We start from the raw sequence: 22,651 nt of genomic DNA, 5'->3' as shown, positions 1-22,651 counted from the left end.
GGGGAGCGGAGCGGAGGACCCGGGGAGGGGAGCCAAGGACCCGGGGAGCGTGACAAATATATCAATGTCACACAGTGACTACCGGGCTTGCACTAGGAATAAGGGAACTTCTGCCGAGTGCCGCAACAAACAGGGTACACCAGGGATAATGGTGGTCTCTGGTGCTAGGAAGAGGGGAGCGGGGTCATCTCCCACACTCACCTAAGGCTGTTCCCTGCACTCCCGAACGTCTCTATATGGGTCCTTCATCCCCTCACCGATCAAGTGCCTGGACCCTCATGTGCCCTGAACTGACCCTGGCTGGTGAGAAGGTTGGTGAGAGCACAAGTCTAACCACTGTAATAATCCAACACATGGGTAAGAAGACAGACTGGGGGGAAATAGACACAAAAAGGAGAATAGTCCAAGCAACTTCAATGAAGCTAACACCACAGCAACAATTGTCACAAAACAGCTTCTTCCAGAGACTGGCTCCTTCCAAAGTGGACAGCTTAGGTAAGAGAATCTATAACCGACATCAGATGTTAAGACACATGACTATTTATAGGAAAATGGAATGATCACAAAGAGCTGCACCTAAGATTAAGGCTCCAAAGGACTGCCAGATAGGAAAGAGTCTATAGCACTTACAACATCAAGGGAATACAAATACATTTAAACATAATATGCAGACCTGTGCACAATAAGGTGCAGTGACTAGTGATGAGTGGACTTGCAGATAACGAGGACTAACGGATCCAGTTTTTAAAAGCCGGTTCCGGGCCAGATTCTGGTCCCCGTATAAGTCTATGGGGACCAGAATCCAGAGATTCAAAATGTTGGTAGAAGGGATAGGGGATTGGAGTAAGCAGGCATTACTTACCAAGGGTCTGGCACACCTGTACACCACTCATTCACTTCCGGTGCCGCGCATTATCGTTCATGCATATGCACTACTTTCCCCACCCACCAGCATCTGTGATTGGTTGCAGTCCAATCACAGACGTTATGTGCATCTATTGTGGTATAAAAATAAATAGATAAATAAAATATTTGGAGTAGAGAACCCCATATTATGATACCCAGGAGAGATAAAGCATACGGCTACAGGCTGCAGCCCCAAGCCGTGCTCATATCTTGGCTGTGTATCAACATAGGAGGAATCACATGTGGTTTTTCTTAAAAAAATAAATGCATAAATAGATCATTTTAAAAAACAGCATGCAGTTCCCCCTAATTTTGATACCCAGCCAAGATAAAGCCTGGCAGCTGAGGGCTGGTATTGTCAGACTGGGGAGGCCCATGGTTATTGGGCCATTACCCAGCGTAAAAATAGCAGCCCAGGATTGTTGCATCCATTTTTTTTAAATTTCCCCAGTGCTAGATCTGGATCAACACCCGGAATCCCGGGCCCGAGTCCTGCACCCTGTACCTTTGAAGACGCGCGGATATGGACTTTTACAGTCAAGGCACGCCCATCACCAGCTGTGACCTTCTGGACCCAGACTCACCAGAGACCCCCCCAAAGTGGGGCACACTCATGACAATGTGCACTGTACCTGTAAATAATGTTGAAGGGAACTTGTCACCTCGTAAAACGTTATTTACCAACAGATATAGGGTTAATCTGTAGGTTAATAGGTAATCTTGATCCTAATGAAGAGGGGTGAGGCTAGTCGCTGCAAATGAATTGGAGGAGGCCACTGGGAAAGTTTGGTTACGTTCTCCTCCACCAGCAGCAATTTTGGGAACAGGAGCCTTTGTGCAGTCTATGGCAATGGCGGCACTGAAAAGCACAAGGGAAAAAAACGGTAAGTGCTACAAAATCTTGTTCGCAACCCATTTAAGAATAAAGTGGACGACCCCTTTAATGGTATGCGTGTGCTCATGACTATATATCCAATGGGGATTAGCGGTCACAACAAAATGTATTCAGTTTGGCTTTTTCTTTTCCTACATATATTCATTGTCCGAGAACTATATCCATATGACCTATTAAAGTGTAACCCGGCTTTATTAAATATTAATACGTCGCTTAGAGGCAGACAACATAGATTTTCTGTTATGTGCTTTACAATGTGTACGTTGCCTTAAATGCTCCATTCCCGAGATTCTTTCATGCATTTAAGATTCATTTTACGCTTACCTTAAGCTTTTCGAAGATATAATTAGAATAAATCTGCAATGTTCGGTGAGGTTTTCCATAGCAGAATTCAACATAGAAAAAGTAATGCATCTGTCACAATATAATTGCTCCATCTATTAATTTAAGCTGAAGCTGGCACCGCTGCCTTCGCTATATTAAATCTTTGGGGGGCATTTTGCAGAGTCGCTGGTGCAACCATCTGCGTGTCACATTGTGTTTGTAAGATTTTCAATGTGCAATAAAGAAAAAGATAAGAACGGGCAGAAAACGGAGAAGTGTCAGAGCAAGAGTCGGGAAGGGGACAGAGGAAGTATGGGGAGAAAATAGGCAAAGAGAAGAGAAGAGAGGAAGAGTCAAGGAGAGGAAGTATGGGGGGTAAAATAGGCAAAGAGAAGGGAAGAGTCAAGGGGACAGAGGAAGTGTGGGGATTAAATAGGCAAAGAGAAGAGAGGATGAGTCAATGGGATAGAGGAAGTATGGGGAGTAAATAGGCAAAGAGAAGAGTCAAAGGGACAGAAGACGTGTGGGGAGAAAATAGGCAAAGAATAGGAAGGGAAGAGTCAAGGGGAGAGAGGAAGTATGGGGAGTAAATAGGCAAAGAATAGGAAGGGAAGAGTCAAGGGGAGAGAGGAAGTATGGGGAGTAAATAGGCAAAGAATAGGAAGGGAAGAGTCAAGGGGACAGAGGAAGTGTGGGGATTAAATAGGCAAAGAGAAGAGAGGAAGAGTCAATGGGATAGAGGAAGTATGGGGAGTAAATAGGCAAAGAGAAGAGAAGAGTCAAAGGGACAGAAGAAGTGTGGGGAGAAAATAGGCAAAGAATAGGAAGGGAAGAGTCAAGGGGAGAGAGGAAGTATGGGGAGTAAATAGGCAAAGAATAGGAAGGGAAGAGTCAAGGGGAGAGAGGAAGTGTGGGGATTAAATAGGCAAAGAGAAGAGAGGAAGAGTCAAGGGGATAGAGGAAGTATGGGGAGTAAATAGGCAAAGAGAAGAGAAGAGTCAAAGGGACAGAAGAAGTGTGGGGAGAAAATAGGCAAAGAATAGGAAGGGAAGAGTCAAGGGGAGAGAGGAAGTATGGGCAGTAAATAGGCAAAGAATAGGAAGGGAAGAGTCAAGGGGAGAGAGGAAGTATGGGGAGTAAATAGGCAAAGAATAGGAAGGGAAGAGTCAAGGGGAGAGAGGAAGTATGGGGAGTAAATAGGCAAAGAATAGGAAGGAAAGAGTCAAGGGGAGAGAGGAAGTATGGGGAGTAAATAGGCAAAGAATAGGAAGGGAAGAGTCAAGGGGAGAGAGGAAGTATGGGGAGTAAATAGGCAAAGAATAGGAAGGGAAGAGTCAAGGGGAGAGAGGACGTATGGGGAGTAAATAGGCAAAGAGAAGGGAAAAGAGGAAGAGTCAAGGGAACAGAAAAAGTATGGGGGGTAAATAGGCAAAGAGAAGAGAGGAAGAGTCAAGGGGACAGAGGAAGTATGGGGGGTAAATAGGCAAATAATAGGAAGGGAAGAGTCAAGGGGACAGAGGAAGTATGAGGAGTAAATAGGCAAAGAGAAGAGAAGAAGAGTCAAGGGGACAGAGGAAGTATGGGGTGGAAATAGGCAAAGAGAAGGGAAGAGTCAAGGGGACAGAGGCAGTATGGGGAGTAAATAGACAAAGAGAAGGGAAGAGTGGAAGTGTCAAGGGGACAGAGGAAGTATGGGAAGTAAATAGGCAAAGAAGAGGAAGGGAAGAGTCAAGGGGACAGAGGAAGTGTGGGGGGTAAATAGGCAAAGAGAAGGGAAGAGTCAAGGGGACAGAGGAAGTATGGGGAGTAAATAGACAAAGAGAAGGGAAGAGTGGAAGTGTCAAGGGGACAGAGGAAGTATGGGGAGTAAATAGGCAAAGAAGAGGAAGGGAAGAGTCAAGGGGACAGAGGAAGTATGGGGAGTAAATAGGCAAAGAGAAGAGAGGAAGAGTCAAGGGGACAGAGGAGGTATGGGGAGTAAATAGGCAAAGAATAGGAAGGGAAGGAGGAGTGAAGGGGACAGAGGACGTATGGGAAGAAAATAGGCAAAGAATAGGAAGGGAAGAGTCAAGGGGACAGAGGAAGTATGGGGAGTAAATAGGCAAATAATAGGAAGGGAAGAGTCAAGGGGAGAGAGGAAGTATGGGGAGTAAATAGGCAAAGAATAGGAAGGGAAGAGTCAAGGGGACAGAGGAAGTATGGGGAGTAAATAGGCAAAGAATAGGAAGGGAAGAGTCAAGGGGAGAGGGGAAGTATGGGGAGTAAATAGGCAAATAATAGGAAGGGAAGAGTCAAGGGGACAGAGGAAGTATGGGGAGTAAATAGGCAAAGAATAGGAAGGGAAGAGTCAAGGGGACAGAGGAAGTATGGGGAGTAAAATAGGCAAAGAATAGGAAGGGAAGAGTCAAGAGGACAGAGGAAGTATGGGGAGTAAAAAGGCAAATAGAAGGAAAGAGTGGAAGAGTCAAGGGCACAGAGGAAGTATGGAGAGTAAAATAGGCAAATAATAGGAAGGGAAGAGTTAAGGGGACAGAGGAAGTATTGGGAGTAAATAGGCAAAGAGATGGGAAGAGTGGAAGAGTCAAAGGAAGAGAGGAAGTATGGGGAGTAAATAGGCAAAGAGAAGGAAAGAGTGGAAAAGTCAAGTGGACAGAGGAAGTATGGAGAGTAAATAGGCAAAGAGAAGGGGAGAGAGTAAGAGTCAAGGGTACAGAGGACGTATGGGGAGTAAATAAAGAAAGGAAGGATAGGAAGGGATGAAAGGAAGAGTCAAGGGGACATAGGAAGTATGGGGAGCAAATAAAGAAAGGAAGGATAAGAAGGGGTGAAAGGAAGAGTCAAGGGGATATAGGAAGTATGGGGAGCAAATAAAGAAAGAAAGGATAGGAAGGGATGAAAGAAAGAGCCAAAGGGACATAGGAAGTATGGGAGCAAATAAAGGAAGGGTAGGAAGGGAAGAGAGGAAGAGTCAAAGGGACAGAGTTAGTATTGGGAGTAAAATAGGCAAAGACAAGGGAAGAGCGGAAGAGCCAAGGGGACAGATGAAGTATGGGAAGTAAATAGGCAAAGAATAGTAAGGGAAGAGCGGAAGAGTCAAGGGGACATAGGAAGTATAGAAAGCAAATAAAGAAAGAATAGCAAGGGAAGAAAGGAAGAGTCAAGGTAGCATAGGAAGTATGGGATGGAAATAAAGAAAGGATAGGAAGGGACGAGCGGAGGAGTCAAGGGGACATAAGAAGTATGGGAAGCAAATAATGAAAGGATAGGAAGGGAAGAGAGGGAGATTCAAGGTAACATGGAAAGTATGGGGAGCAAATAAATAAACGATAGGAAGGGAAGAGAGGAAGAGGAGGAGAGAGCAGGGGAAGAGTATGGAGAACCAGAGATAGATCATGGAGGAAGCAGAGGTGTAATACCCCAAAATTGTTGTGTATGTGCCTTTAAGATGTAGCAGATCTGACTGCTACCTTATGTTGCACTCTGTTAACATTTCCCTTTGCAAATAATGCACATTTGATGTACCACTTATGTTCTGCCATTAGCAAGTTGTTAAGGGTTAATGAGGCAGCCATGCTTTTCATATATGGCATACAGGTCACCTGGTAGAACCACATGAATGGGTCTCTGCTCTTAGCAAGGAAGGAGACGAGACATTTTGTCTAAGTGTGAGTTTATCTGGAGAAGCTGAGGGGGAAGGTGAGGGAGCAGCCATAGCCCCTGAATATATGAGAACCCAGAGCCTCAGCTGCAGATAAGTGTGTGGATAGGATTGTGCACACCAGCAGAAAGAGAAGCTAAGGAGTCACTGCATCTGATGTATAACCACATGACTACCCCGGAAAGTAACTGTGATTGCTGAATAGGAAATGAGCCTGTGTGCAAGCATCATTCATCTGGATGTACCTATGTAACCTTACAACAAGTAAATGTGTTGTTTTCTATTGCTCCACTGGCTTCCCTGTTTCCTGGACTAATCAATGGACTCCCTGTTTTCTGGACTAATCGGAGGACACCACATTTCACCACACTGCCAGGAAAAAGAGGTAAATTGAGTGCACCCTGGCATCACAAACTCTCTTTTCTTTCTATGTCTTTTCTCCTTTTTGTCTTTTTGGTGGCGTGGTTCATGGTACGCAACAGAGGAAGGACATGGAGGGAAAAAAGGAAGGACACAGAGGTAGCAGAGGATTGGCAGGATAGGAAAAAAGGACGGCAATGGAAAACTGTTTAGGCAGAAATAGAGGAAAGTGAGTAGACAAATGAAGAGCATAGCAAGAACAGAGAAGAGGCAATGATGGGAAAGGGAGGGTATGAAAGACAAGCACATTCGGACAGAGAAAAGAATGAAAAGCTAAAGAGCAGAGAGGTCATGCTAGGTATGGGGAAAGTACCATGTGTACGGCAACAGGGAAGGGAACCCCAGGGGGAGATAGTGACTCCTGACCAAACCTTCTGCTGACCCTTGGCTCCTTGGGCCCTGACCACCCTAGATAGGTTCCACATATATGCGCCAAGCAGGATACCTGACCCTGACAGACCCTAGAACTGGGCCCTAAGTGGGGATCAGATAATGGGATGAGTCCTTAGTCAACCCCACTAAACTCTAAAGAAGACACAGGGAGCACACACAGGGGAAAGCACATGAATAACTTATCTCCAGGATGACTCATGGAGAAATGCAACAACAAACTAGAATTTTTTTTCAGATGGATACAAGCCGACTGCTTGCATCCAGGGCCTGTGTAGGTTTCTAAGTCTATCACCAGCAAACAACAAGGTGAAATGAGAGTATTTAAAGACACAAGGGAAGTGCCGATGATTAACAACTGAAAGGCGAGGAAATCCGCAGGGTACCAAAAGGAAAGGGAGAAACCATAAGCAGAGATAAAAGTAAAGTCAAGGAGCAGCTTGTGAAGAAAAATTCTGCGACCTTCTACACCCGGACACCACAGGACCATCTGTCGTGGGCGGAGGAGGGGACGCTGCGCTCTCCCACTGCTCGGGTCCGGCCGCTGCTGCTGCGGCTGCTGCTGCTGCGGCTGCTGCTGCTCGGTGGTGGCTCGAGCGGTGGGCCGGATCCCGGGGACTTGAGCGGCGCTCCTCTCCCGTGAGTGAAAAGGGTGGGGATTTGATTGTGGGGATTGGATATTGTCCGTGACGCCACCCACGGTTGTGGTGAGATTGATGACACCACCGCTGCTCTGGACGGGGATCCCGGGAGCGATGACAGGGAGCAGCCTGGATGTTAGTTCTCCCCTCCGTGGGTAGGGGGTTGGTTGTCCCGGGGCCCGGTGATGGGGGTAGGGATGGATGGCAGGCGGGTTACAGGGCCTGGTGGGGTGCAGGGTCGCGGGGGCAGCGCTGTGCCGCACGGCACGGTGGTACTCACTCAGCCAATGATGAGGACGCAGTTCTCGGTAAAACACACGGCTGGATGGACGGGTCCCACAGACGACTGCGGTGTTGTTTCTCCCGGCAGGTTGATGGTGACTGCCTCTCCCTGCACCTATGTCGTGTAACGGTTCCAATGGGTTCCCACCGGAAACCCCCTCCACAGCTTGAAGGTTGCTGAAGGAGCCCCTTTTTGCCCGCAGGCTCTGGCCCTGGGAACTTCAGCCTTGGCGGTGACTGTGCCTCCCTCTCTCGGTTGGACGGTTGCCTTCTGTCGGGACTTGGCTGCTGGGAAACCCAGGAGGTTCCCTTTGCTAACGGATTTGGCAAATTCACGGCGACTCCTAGCCTTGCTGGGGTCCGCAGGCCCCTGCCAGATGGTGCTGACTTCTCTTCGCGTACCGGTCCGGTACCGCCGGGCCACCGCCCGTCCACGGTCCTTACGGTAAACTCCGATAGGCCACTCCTGCAGACGGTCACCACCATCTGCCAACCTTGCTGATCCGTCCGGGCCACACACCAGGACCAACTTCAGGCTGCTTAACTGCCACTTCACTCCTCTCACTTTCACTTCCAACTCTAATCTGCCTGCTATTCCCGCCTCCAGGACTGTGAACTCCTCGGGGGGCGAGACCAACCGCCTGGCCCACCCCCTGGTGTGAACATCAGCCCCTGGAGGAAGGCAACAAGGGTTTTTTGTCTGACTTTGGTGTGCCTGACCGGGGTGTGGGGTGTGTTGGTGTAGTGCTTGTGACGTCCTGGCTTGCCCAGGGCGCCACACATCTGTCAAGTATGATACACCCATGACAAGAAAGGTAACAGATGATGGCCAGGAAGGGAATAGAGGAAGGGAAGGGATGAAGAAGAAGAAAAGGAAAGTTGTTTAGGCAGGCACAAAGATAAATAGAGAAACAGCAAGAAAGAGATAAGACAAAGAGTAATGGGCAGAGTAAGTAAAGGTGAAGAAGGGAAAGAAGGAAGGACAGACAGGGAATGGAAGACAGGCAAGATGCACATAAAGAAAAGTCAGGAAGAGAAAAGGGGCATGGAAACAAACAGGGGGTAAGAAGGCATAGGAGGAAAGGAACAGAGGAAAAGAACAATGTGGAGATGAGATCAGAGAAAAGAACAGAGGAACTACAGAGATAAAAAAGAGAGAGCTAGACTGGAACTGATGAAGGACCTGTGAAGAGAGCAGAGAAGAGGCAAGGAGGGAACAGAGGAAGGTCAAGGATACAACAGATGTCTTCAGAGGAGGAGGATAAAAAGGGGTTAATCCCACGCAATCCGCCAAAATAAGGTGTAGAAATGTTGATAAATTAATAACTCTTTTATTCCATAGGTCTACGCGTTTTGAGTTGTAAAAACATCTTCCTCAGGACCAGAACATTCTGGTCCTGAGGAAGAGTTTTTTACATCTCGAAACGCGTAGACCTATGGAATAAAAGAGTTATTAATTTATCAACATTTCTACACCTTATTTTGGCGGATTGCGCAGGATTAACCCCTTTTTCTCCTCCTACTCTGAAGACATCGCCACGTGGGGCTGCGGCAGCCGCCATTATCTCATGCTATCTATGGTGGTTGTGACCCTTCACAACCACAATTGGTGAGTGTATTATATTATATACTACCTTGTTGCTTATCTGGTAAGACCCTATCAGCGCTTCTGTTTTTTAGCTATATTAAAGGATACAACAGAGGAAGGCCCACAAGATAGTTAGGGTTGGAGTAGAGGAAAGTTGTGAAGAGTACAGAAGAAAGGCAAATTAGCAATCGAAGAAAGACAAGAATCGTACAGATAAAGGTAAAACATGAACGAAAACAAACAGCATCGCGGGGATCAAGAAAGGGCGAGAAGGAACAATAGGAGGAAACAATAAAGGGGGAAGAAGAAATAGAGAAAAATCAGAACTTAAGGTAATAGTGATAAGAAAGTCTAAGGGAAAACTTTTCTCCTTGCAGAGACTGACAAACCAATCTAGGTGCCAGTGAGGAGTCTTATAGCTGTAACGCTCCTCTGGGAAAAATGCTAATTGTTTCTTCAGAGAAGAAGGAGACAAACTGTAGTGCCACCTATTGGAGGTAGCAATCCTAAAAGTCAAAAGTGACTCTCCAATGAGAAACGTTTTCCCTTTAGACCCCACTATAGCTTCTCATACAGCCAGATCAGATCTCATATTTTGCACTGACGAGGGGCAATCACCCCGAAACACAACGTCTGCAAATTGAAGTTCTGATCTGGCATAAATCCTAAGGGGTACGTTGCACGTTGCGACATCGCTACTGCGATATCGTCGGGGTCAAATCGAAAGTGACGCACATCCCGCGCCGGTAACGATGTCGCAACGTGTAAATCCTAGAAGCACCGATAAACGATCGCAAAAGTGTCGAAAATCGGTGATCTGTATAGCGTCGGTGATTTCCATAATTTCGCTGCAGCGACGGGTACGATGTTGTTCCTTGTTCCTGCGGCAGCACACATCGCTGTGTATGAAGCCGCAGGAGCGAGGAACATCTCCTACCTGCGTCCCGCCTGCAATGAGGAAGGAAGGAGGTGGGCGGGATGTTTACGTCCCGCTCATCTCCGCCCCTCCGCTTCTATTGGTCGCCTGCCGTGTGACGTCACTGTGACGCCGCACAACCCGCCCCCTTAGGAAGGAGGCAGGTCGCCGGCCAGAGCGACATCGCAGGGCAGGTAAGTGCATGCGATAATGTTCGCTACGCCAGCAATCACAAGATATCGCATCTGCGACGGGGGCAGGAACTATCGCGCTCGGCATCGCTACAATTGGCTAGCGATGTCGCAGCGTGCAAAGTACCCCTAAGTCATATGACAAGGCTCGTTAGAGAGTCACTTTTGACTTTTAGGAATGCTACTTCCAATAGGGGGCACTAGAGTTCCTCCCTGAAGAGACAATAGTAATAAGGAAGGAACAGATCGATAGAAGGAAGTGAACAGGATCAGTGTAAGGTGGGAGTTTAGAAGAATATGGCAGGTAATGAACTGGTTAATGCAAAAAAGATTTCCAAATAAGTGAGATTTCCAAATAAGTTTCCAAATTTTAAATGGCAAATCAGAATAATTTTGATCATGACCTGACGAGAACACAATATCCGCTGAGTGATATTTCAGACACATCACCACCGAGGTTCTTAGAAATGTCCGTGATCTGTTCTTAGAAATGTCCATGATGCTGATCTGAGATGAAAGATTATCCTATCACTCGTGGCAAGGTCAGAGACTACATATGTGCCATCCGATGTGAAAGAAATAGTCAGCTGAGCCTTGAAGCTGCTGCGACATGCACACCAGATTGTGCAGACGGTACATCAACGGCCTTGTGCTTCTTCTGACATTTGCTTTTGTGATCTTGAATTTACACCTGTCATCACCAATTAGACAAAACACCGTAATGTGATGGGTTCTAGGATTCTATCTCATCTCACTTTATGCTATTGCTTCTAATTAAAAAGGGATCTCCATATTGAACAATCCCTACTTGCTAAAAAGTTGGCCTTAAGGGCACTTTACACGCTGCGGTATCGGTACCGCTATCGCCTTAGCGAGCGTACCCGTCCCCGTCGGTTGTGCGTCACAGGCAAATCACTGCCCGTGGCGCACAACATCGCTTACACCTGTCACATGGACTTACCTTCCCTGCGACGTCGCTCTGGCCGGCAAACCGGCTCCTTTCTAAGGGGGCAGTTCGTGCAGCGTCACAGCGACATCACACAGCAGGCGTCTAATAGAAGCGTAGGGGTGGAGATGAGCGGGCGGAACATCCTGCCCACCTCCTTCCTTCCTCATTGCCGGCGGCCGCAGGTACAATGTAGTTTGTCGTTCCTGCAGTGTCACACATAGCCATGTGTGATGCCGCAGGAACGACGAACAACCAGCGGCATGCACCACCAACGATATTATGAAAAGGAGTGACGTGTCAACGATCAACGATTTTTGACGTTTTGGCGATTGTTGATCGTCACTCTTTGGTGTCACACGCTGCGATGTCGCTAACGACGCCGGATGTGCGCCACAAACACCGTGACCCTGACGATATATATCGTTAGCGATGTCGCAGCGTGTAAAGCACCCTTTAGCCTGATCACAAATTGATGCTTCACCCACTGGAATCTCAGGGATCAGCTGTAATCTGTGGAGGACAATGTCAGTAAGTTTCTAACCCCCTTCCGAACATGTGTCATATGTGAGTGTGAGAGGGCTGATGATCCAACTACAGTGTCTCCTCCTGTCCACCAGAGGGGTGTCTGTGCAGCTGCAGTGTCTCCTCCGGTCCACCAGAGGGACGTCTGCGCGGTCTGGGAAGAGTATCCTGTAAGAGATAAGAGAGAGGAAGATCCTGAAGTGAGATGTCGGGTCTTTCTCTTGCACTGATCTGGATGCCTGTGTGAGCAGACCTGGAGTGCTAGGGACACCCTGCCAATTGCTGTGCGAGCAGAACCCACGTTGCTGCGTGTCAGCATTGATAAACAGTTGCCAGAGAGAGAACTGTGAGCGGAACAGTTGTCCTGGTGACCTCGCTCTTCCCACCGGACATTAACTTCTGCCCTGAGGTGATGCGTTCCTGAAGCCTTCTTACTGGACTTTGACTTCTGCCCTGAGGTGATCTGTTCCTGAGACCTTCCTACCTGTGCTGTAGAGAACTGCTGCGGAGCCAAAAGCTGCCCGGATCCCCCTTTATACCAGAGACCTTCCCGTATCTATCAATTGTTACTGTAAGTCCTGAGCTCAGGCCCCGTCCATATCTATCTGTTTTTTGCAGGCACGTGTGCACACTTATGCGGTAGCGGTTTTGGCGCCAAAACGGGTATCATATGCAGCAATCAATTTCTTGAAGGTGTTTAACCCCAGGGTACTTTCCTGTTTGTTCATATGTATGAGGGGGATAGAGATTTAGCTAAGATTGTTAATTGGTGTGCTGGGCAGGAGACAGCTCATTATTGCACCCTGTGATCTACGCTCTCTAGTTCCTTCCTGGTGTCTTTCTTCTAGGCAAACTGTGTTCCTGACCTATTGGAAAGGGTCCCTAGACCAGCACACTGATCCTGGTTCAGAACTGGGTTTATCTACCTTTATTGGTGTTAGTCCTTACTTTTCATCCCAAGTTCCACTACCTGTGTTCTCCATTTGTTGTAAAGAGTTTTTACTTAACCATAGTCTGGTCTTGTTCGTGGCCCGCTGTATTCTGAAGGTAACGTCTTGGCTTCTCATGAGTATGAAGCAAATGTAGAGGGGAGCCAAGGGATGGCCAGAAGGGCTCCTCTATACTTTACTAAACTGAGCTTATGTTTGTATTCTGCTGGGGGGTGTGACACTTACTTGGGTCTATAGGGGTGTCCACCAACCCACAGCCGGTCACTGTGATAGACATAGCAGGTCAAAGCATCAAACAGAGAGATTCTTTACAACACCACAACAAATGCTTAATTTGTTTTTCAATCTTCTGGACAGACATGGCCACTTTCTATATATGTTCTTGTTCTGCCGCTGTCTTACTTTTGGGTACTTTTCCTTATACTAGTCCTCACCCTGGATATTAGCCTTTCAGTAGCTGAGTCTAGATTCCTGTTTTCCCTTGATTCTTGTTCCCACAGCTTCCCTGGTCCACTTCACGACCTCGGACGGTTTTTTAGCCTCTCAACCTACATATGATCCTGCCGGCGGTACACTTGCTCCAGCACCCGACTGGTCACTAGACTCTCCTAAGTCTGTCATGAGGTGAGCCGTAGGCTCCGGAGCATTGGAGGATACCTCCTGGTTCTGAGACTGCCTCTGCTACAGAGCTCGTCCTTGCTTTAGTAAAACTTCAGGTACTTTTCATCGCACTAGCCCTCGCCTTGGGTATTAAGCTTCCAGTAGCCAAGTCTAGACTCCTGTTTTCCCCTGATTCTTGTTCCCACGGCTTCCCTACCATAGACGGCTTTCTAGCCTCTTGACCTGTATCTGGGCCTGCCTACAGTACACTTGCCCTGACGTCTGACTCTCCTAAGCCCGTTATGAGGTGAGCTGTAGGCTCCGTACCATTGGAGAATACCTTCTGGTTCCGCAATGGACTCTGGTACAGAGCGCATCCTTGCTTCTGCAACGCAACACTTGGCAGAACTCACCCTCTTCATGGCCTTTTAACCAGCCCTCTGCTCTCTCACACTCCTCCCATCCTGGCTCTAGTTCCCTCAACAACCAGGATATAACTACTACATTACACATACTAAAATCCTTTATGCTAACATCCCTACTTAACATTTCACAATTCCACTGCAGTGACACCTCCTTCGAGCCTGCATTGTCACCGACCCTGTGCCACCACTGCCGCCCCGGTAAGCCATATGCGGATTGTAAGAAGCACCCCCATTTTCCCCCCAGTATGGGGGGGGGAAATTGAGTCTTACAAACCGGAAAATACAGTATATTGTCAAGTGGTTATGTCAAGGGAGAAATTTGGGTAAGACTGCTAATGGAGTCTTTGTTCAGGGCACCAAAGGCACGGGGCCAAATTAGGTATCTGTGCAGATATAATGAGACTCAATAATCAATGAACACAGGACATGCTCTCTGATTGAGCTCAGGCTTGCGTCTGAACTTGTGTATTCAATGGATCAGATATTAGTATTACATTTCAACCTTCAGACATGTACAAAAGTATCAATCTGTCTTTTCTCACATATCAAAGCAGTACAGGGAGGTGCGTAGAGACACAGAAACCCACATTTCATCCCACAGATGACACATTCCTCCTTTGTGTGAAACTACTGATAAGCATAAATACTTTCTCTGTTCATTATTTATACATCTGTTCACTTGTCCTTGGTTAACCCTCTCTTGAACATACAGCTTAGAATGATATTATGGCGTCTATGCGATTGTCATATAGACACACAGATAATTATGAAACTACATCTATATTTTGATTATTTACATACACAGATAATCTTATTACATTTAAACAAACAATCTATAGCCCAGGCTACCTTCACAGTTATTTATCGTACAATGAAAGGAGTAAAAAAAAAATGGATTGGCGGAACGGCATATTTTGCACCATATTACCCCACTTAATATAAAAAGTCAAATCACCCCTTTTTCCTGCATTAAAAAGTCATATGTATATGAACAATGAAAGCAATAAAAACAGAACCCAAAATACAATTGCAAAATTATTTTTGGTCCTTTTTCGCAATTTTTTCCAAATTTGGATTCCCCCCCCCCTTTTTCAGTACAGTATTTGGTAAAATGAATTATGTCATTCAAAACTTAAACTGTTCTGCAAAAATGCGCCCTCTCAGGAAATGAGGGTTTATCCTAATAAGCCCTCCTTGATTTCTTAAACTTTGGATTTTTTTTAACACTTTTATGTGCAGAATATAAACTATTGCCAGAGGACGTGACCTACAATCAAATGCAAAACCTGGAACAAGTTCTTCCTCCCGATACAGACAGAATGTATTCTCCTGAAAACACAAAAGTTGGTTCTGCCTGATAAACTGGAGAACACACCTGTACATTCTGTGAAGCGACGGCGGAGCTTTTCCATCTCCCGTCAATGCATAACTCTGACTGTAATTTGATTTCTCAATAAACATTTCCTCTCCGCACACTGAGAAGAATGATCGCCTCCACATTCACATATTTGCATATTGAAAAAAAAGTTTTATCACATTCAGATTTTTATTTTTTTTACCATTTCTGAAGGAAAAAAAAATAAACGGAATAATAAGGAAATTCAACATTGTAAAACTTGCGGATTACAAAAGGGATTGGGACCGATCAAATCATTGAAAGTCTGCAACATATTAGGATAAACTTTACAAAGTGGTTCTTAGAGAAGTCCGTAGGATGAAGAAAAGGGGAATCTGACATTTACCTTTTTCATACAGATCTGATTGTTTTGATGAGCGGGCACTACCATGCTCGGGTGCTCATAAAGAGCAGTCAGATGCTTGGATGGGCGAGACTCAAGCAACCAAGTATAATGGAAGTCAATGGAGAACTCGAGAATTTTTCCAGGAAATCTTCAGGAAAAATGATTGAGTCCCCCATTGACTTCTATTTTACTCGGGTGCTCAAATTGCGCCCCTTTGGGCATCCAAATGAGTGTGTCACTGTCTGATGTGATATCTGGGATCAGAAGGTCATAGTGTATTGTTGATCACATATCCTCTATAGTGCCCACTCCTCTTTTACCCTGAGTTGGAGCAAATTTAATTGCATCCAGTACTGAAGGGGTTAAGGTGCATTTTGTATCCTGCAGTTGTAATTTCAGCTGCAGCCACTCCTTTCTGCTGTGAATAACCATTCCTCACTCCTCCCTATGCTGGCTATAGCTCATACCTATGCTGTCCATGTTGAAGGAGCTTGTCTCTGCAGGGCTGTGTTGTTGTTACTGTTGCAGTTGCGAAGTTCCCGCTGAAGAAACCTTGGAGTGCTTTTTGTTGTGTCCGTCCTACCTTGTGTTGTCTTATTGCAGTAGCGTCTCACTTGCCTTCACTAGTCAGGGTGAGTTCAAGGCCAGCAAGGGCCTAGGCACATGATTGGCGACAGGGTGAAGGACCTATCTACCCATCTAGGAATGTTATGGATTAACCTTAATGAGTACTGAGCACCCGAGCATGGTAGTGCTTGCTCAACACTAGTTACGAGTACCGAGCAATCGGGCATGGTAGTGCCTGCTCATCACTAGTTATGAGTACCGAGCACCCGAGCATGGTAGTGCTCGCTCATCACTAGTTACGAGTACTGAGCACCTGAGCATGGTAGTGCCCGCTCATCACTAGTTACCAGTACTGAGCACCCGAGCATGGTAGTGCCCGCTCATCACTAGTTACGAGTACTGAGCACCTGAGCATGGTAGTGCCCGCTCATCACTAGTTACAAGTACTGAACTCCCGAGCATGGTAGTGCCCGCTCATCACTAGTTACGAGTACTGAGCACCCGAGCATGGTAGTGACTGCTCATCACTAGTTACGAGTACAGAGCCCATGAGCATGGTAGTGTGCGCTCATCACTAGTTACGAGTACTGAGCACCCGAGCATGGTAGTGCTCGCTCATCACTAGTTACGAGTACTGAGCACCCGAGCATGGTAGTGCTCGCTTATCACTAGTTACGAGTACTGAGCACCCGAGCATGGTAGTGCTCGCTCATCACTAGTTACGAGTACTGAGCACCCGAGCATGGTAGTGCTCGCTCATCACTAGTTACGAGTACTGAGCACCCGTGCATGATAGTGCTCGCTCATCACTAGTTACGAGTACTGAGCACCCGAGCATGGTAGTGACTGCTCATCACTAGTTACGAGTACTGAGCACCTGAGCATGGTAATGCCCGCTCATCACTAGTTACGAGTACTGAGCACCCGAGCATGGTAGTGACTGCTCATCACTAGTTACGAGTACAGAGCCCCTGAGCATGGTAATGCCCGCTCATCACTAGTTACGAGTACTGAGCACCCGAACATGGTAGTGCCCGCTCATCACTAGTTATGAGTACCGAGCACCTGAGCATGGTAGTGCCCGTTTAATTTGAAGATTTAGAAGCAGGGAGGAGGGACACAGAGGATCTGACAATCATGCAAGCTGGGCAAAAATTAAGCAGCAAGGAGAAGGGACACTGAGGTCTTGTCAATCAAGTTTAATTTGTGAAGATTGAGCAACAGGGAGGAGGAACACTGAGGTGCTGTTAATTAATTTTAATTTCAGAAAACTCAGCAGCAGAGAGGAGGCACACTGAAGATCTGATAATCAGGCAAGCTGGGCGAACATTTAAGCAGCGGAGAGAAGGTACACTGATGTGCTGTCAATCAAATTTAATTTGTGAAGATTGAGCAACAGGGAGGAGGGACACTGAGGACCTGACAATCAGGCATGCTGGGCAAAAATTAAGCAGCGAAGAGAAGGGGCACTGGTGTGCTGTCAATTAAGTTTAATTTGTGAAGATTAAACAGCCGGAAGGAGAAACACTGAGGTGCACTCAATTAAGTTTAATTTAAGAAGATTCAGCAGCAGGGAGGAGGCACACTGAGGATTTGATAATCAGGCAAGCTGGGCAAAAGTTAAGCAGCTGAGATTTGCTAAATGTATGGCTCTCAGTTTCTAGATTTTGTAAATCTCTGTTTTATCAAAAATTATTTCTACGTCAGTTATGATCTGGTGTAATTTGCATTAGAAACTCTGCCATTTTTTTCTAGTAATTTTAGTAAATACATGGAAGTACAGAAGACCTTGTAGACCCCATCACTTTTGATAAGTGGTAAAATTGAGAAAAATTGCAAAAGGTAGAAAAATAAAAAGCACAAATGGTGCCCTTCCGACACACTTGCACCTATTTTCATGCCAGAAGTGCGGAATAAGGTCCTTTAAATATTCTCCCCTTAGTTCTGAGAGCTGTCAGCTCTGCGGCGCTAACTTGTTGACGTGCCGCCATGGAAACAATGCATTTCTAACTGACCAGAGCGGATTGTGCCGACCTGCCGGGACCTCTTCTGTTCCTATGCAGATCAAAGTTCCCTTACTGCAGACATAAACATACATGTAACCATGGTAACAGGCCATAGCGATATGTATGCTATGTTTCCATAGCTACATGTAAGAGGACTGTCATTACTTTAGAAAAATAATGATACCCTTACAATAAAATGCACTTATTAAGAGTGCCGTACCTAATGGGAACGGAGTGAGCCATGATCAGTGTTTTAGCAGTGGGGATTCATTGGAATTGTGTCTATATATATCCACGAGGATGACTCAGCCCCATCACTTTGAGAGGGAAATAGGAATTGCACGGTCAAGTGCTTGGTTTGCTGCTTGTCGAAATGCAGATTTTATTGATGTTATGAGCACTAATTTCCACGGATCAACCAATGCGAGACGTTCTCGGCACCGCAGACGGGCTGAACGGGCTTTAATAGAGATGAGCATATCGATTTGATGAAAAATTCACATATGCTAAAATCCGAAATTTTGTGATTCCATTTGGTCAATTTGATTCTGCCGCTGGGGTTCAAATCTTACTGTCACGGGGTGTCACAGGGTATGTAACGACGGGACAGGTGCCCCGAGGCTGGCCCTCAGGCTGGGGTACCTTATCTCGGAGGTAGGTTTGACGGTAAAGAGGTCCGAGCCACCAGCGTGACCCTAACTCCTGTCCGAGCCCTGATCTTACTCCCCCTCTGCCACACCCTCGGGGCATGCCGGAAAACGCAAAGACAAAACACCACAAAATGACAAGGACAAGGGAAAGGGAAACTCGTACACGCAGAACTCATAACACAAAGGAGAGACATATGTGTAGTGGGAAACAACGGAAATAAGGGGGGAGTAACGCACAACAGGGGAAGACTCACACCGCTCAGAAGCACAACAATGATCACTATAAACAGGAGAATCACCAAGACTGGGATCGCTGGAGCAAAGGCTGAAGCTATCATCGGCACATACAGGAAAGAAACTGTGCTTTAAATAGGGAGGACACAGCTGCACGTAGCACTTAGCAACCTGAGCACTTAGGTCCTGCTCACCAGTCTACAGGAATTAATTCCTGAGCAGAGCTGAAAACCAGTTAACCTGAACCAGCCGTCGATATCGTATGCTGGATCGTAAGGTGTAAAGCAGGCTTTAGCCGTATCACGTTTGATTCTTTACAATTCTTATCATAGGAAACTTCTTTTGGTCTTGTATATTTTAATAACTAGGGATGTATAAAAATGGATGGCAATACAGATGAAAAATCATCTGTTTTTTCTCAATGAAAATTGCAGAATTTTTAATATGTTCATGTGAACTTAGAAGAGATGAGAGAATAAATTTGTGCAGAATTGAATTCTACAAATATCTGAAAGCCAAATGTCACACTTGTCAAACATGGCTGACTGTCAAAGTGGCGTCAGGATCTGATCAGACTACAGATTCTGACACTCCACCTCATAACTTCTCTGTCTGTGATCAACGAAGGCAGACTCGAATGTTGACCAACATATTGGTAGTTCATAGGCAAGCTAGCAAGAGTTAATCTCTGCTACTCTGCTTGTGAGTCTCCTTTGTTGACTTGTTGTGGGGGAGCCAATCACATCTGCTCCCCTCTTATATATGCTGACTAGATCCTTCCTTCTATGCCAGCTATAGTTTATCTTAGCTGGTTTGGTGATGTGTTGTGTTCCAGACTAACTGTTGGTTGTAGTACTTGTGGGTGTGTGGAATTAATCCTTGTTGTCTTTTTATTGCTACCTTCCTGCTCTTTCTTTCTCCTGAGTCTGTCATTGTTTGTTCCTGTGAGTTTGCTGTGTGTCAGAGATTTAGTTTTCCCCTGTCTGTCTTTATCTGTGTTTCCATTTCACTCCTGCTCTTTCCTTCACTGGTGGGTGGAGGGGATCAGATAAGTTTTGGTCAGTAGCATAGCTAGGCATACATCTCTGGCATCTTCACCGTTAGGGATAACCTTGAAGATAACCCTTGTTGTCTTTGTTGCTACCTTTTTCCTCTTCTTTTTCTCCTTATTCTCTCATTGTTTGTTCCTGTGAGTTTGCAGTGTGTCAGTATTTTGGTTTCACCTTTTTTGTCTGTCTTTATCTCTGTTTCCATCTCACTCCTGCTCTTTCCTTCCCTGGTGGGTGGAGGGAATCAGATAAGTTTTGGTCAGGAGCACAGCCAGGCATGCGTCTCCGGCATCCTCACCATTAGGGATAACCCTGAGGTTAGGGATAGCCTAGGGACCCAGAGCGTGAGGGACAGCATAGGAGCCCCTGTTCCTCGCTTTCCTACTTTCACATCCTGACACCAAAATACTGATTTCTGTGTGGATTCAGCAAGACGAACGTTCTGGCTGCCCTTTTTATAAACCATAAAATAAAATGAAAATATATATATTCTTATAGACACCTTAACGCTCACTTCTCCAGCCCCTATGCGTCACCCTTCTGATCTTCACCGTATCTTCAAATTGCTGGTGCTCATGCTGAAGGCCTCTGGAAGATTCAGCACAAAAGCGTGAAATGTAACAGTGTCATGATGTCACAGCGCATGCTGTCACTTTACGCATACATGGCAGAACCCTTCCAGACCTCATCCTATATATGCCGGCTAGATCCTTCCTTCTATGCCAGCTATAGTTTCTCTTAGCTGGTCTGGTGAGGTGTTGTGTTCCAGACTAACTAACTGATGGTTTTAGTACTTGTTGCTATGTGCAGTTGTGGAGATAACCCTTGTTGTCTTTTTGTTGCTACCTTCCGGTTCTTCTTTTTCTTCTGATTCTCTCATTGTTTGTTCCTGTGAGTTTGCAGTGTGTCAGAATTTTGTTTTCCCTCTGTCTGTCTTAATCTGTGTTTCCATCTCACTCCTGCTCTTTCATGCCCTGGTGGGTGGAGGGAATCAGATAAGTTTTGGTCAGGAACATAGCCTGGCATGCATCTCAGGCATCTTCATCGTTAAGGATAACCCTGAGATTAAGGATAGCCTAGGGACCCCTAGCGTGAGGGACAGCATAGAGACTCTGGCATCTCCACCGTTAGGGATAACCCTGAGATTAAGAATAGCCTAGGGACCCCTAACATAAAGGGACAGCATAGAGACTCAGGCATCTCCACCGTTAGGGATCACCCTGATGTTAGGGATAGCCTAGGGACCCAGAGCATGAGGGACAGCATAGAGACTCAGGTATCTCCACCGTTAGGGATCACCCTGAAGTTAGGGATAGCTTAGGGACCCATGGGGCAAAGGACAGCATAGGAGCTCCTATCCCTCGCTTTCCTACAATCCCATACTGACACCAAAATGATGATTTCTGTGTGGATTCAGCAAGACGGCTGTTCTGGCTGCCCTTTTTATACATCATAAAATAAAAATATATATATTCTTATAGTCACCTTAACGCTTACCTCTCCAGTCCCTCCATGTCACCCTTCTGATCTTCACCGTATCTTCAAATCACCGGTGCTCATCCTGAAGACCTCTGGACGACTCAGCTCAAAAGCGTGAAATGTAACGGTGTCATGACGTAACGGCGCATGCATGGCAGAACCCTTACAGACCTCATCCAATATATGCTGGCTAGATCCTTCCTTTTATGCCAGCTATAGGTTTTCTATACTGGTCTGGTGAGGTGTAGTACTTGTTGCTGTGTGCAGTTGTGGAGTTAACCCTTGCTGTCTTTTATGGCTACCTTCCTGCTCTTCCGGAACCAAAACCATAATAAGGGAAATGTTCCTAGACAGCCCAGAAGCTTTTACACGAATGAAACTTTCATCTCGGATATTTTACAGCTAGGAACCTAAATGAGAATGGACTGATTTACTCCTATAATAAGTCAATATTAACACATTTCCGCATCTTCAAAAGACCAAAACTAATTTCCTGAAAGTAGCGCGTTAATAAAATCTCATCACCCCGCATCTTTTATTCCGTATCACACGGCGCTAATGGCTTGTAAGCAAATGTCATACATTTCATACAAAATATTGTCACGTCCCGCTTTCCCCACGAGCAGATTTTCTCCGCACTTTTCTTTTCCTTTCAATTTGTACCCAGCGCTGAATACGTTATGTAAATGTTTCGGAGGAGCCATTTCATTTCTTTTCTCGGCCCCAGATTTGGTGGATCTCGTTGCTCTTTTTAAGCTTTCTTATCGAATTTCAAAGAGTTCTTTGAACCGAGAAACTCATTTGCGATGGCATTTTTTTTTTTAGGACATATTAAAACTGAGAAAGTTGGTAAAGGGAGAAAAAAGCCGAAGTCACATTTTAATCAGGTTGGAAATTACCTGTCCACTTGATAATAACTTGTTTTGTACCTTTACTTGTGTAATGTAGTCAATGATCATGCTGAATTCTACAAACCCAGACCTGCTGGTTAACCTATCATCCGCTGTGAGTCATCACAAACTGTTATTTGAGTCTGTACAAACTTCGGTGAATCCTGACACTTTCATTTATGTGTTCTTTTTTATCCCTGCCAGTTTGCTTTACATCTACTCTTCTGGTTCTGCGGCTTCCGGTGTCTAAAAGTGGTTGCTGGGCCCATGTGCCCGCCCTGAAGACACTGATTGTCGCTAATAATGTGAATTGTGTTTGTGTATATGTGCCGCCCCAGCACGGATCAGCGGTGGCTCGAGGGATCTCCGGACCCGGT

This window comes from Anomaloglossus baeobatrachus, chromosome 6, assembly GCF_048569485.1.
Source record: "Anomaloglossus baeobatrachus isolate aAnoBae1 chromosome 6, aAnoBae1.hap1, whole genome shotgun sequence".
Lineage (NCBI taxonomy): Eukaryota > Metazoa > Chordata > Amphibia > Anura > Aromobatidae > Anomaloglossus > Anomaloglossus baeobatrachus.
Note: the sequence above shows the minus strand (reverse complement) of the source record.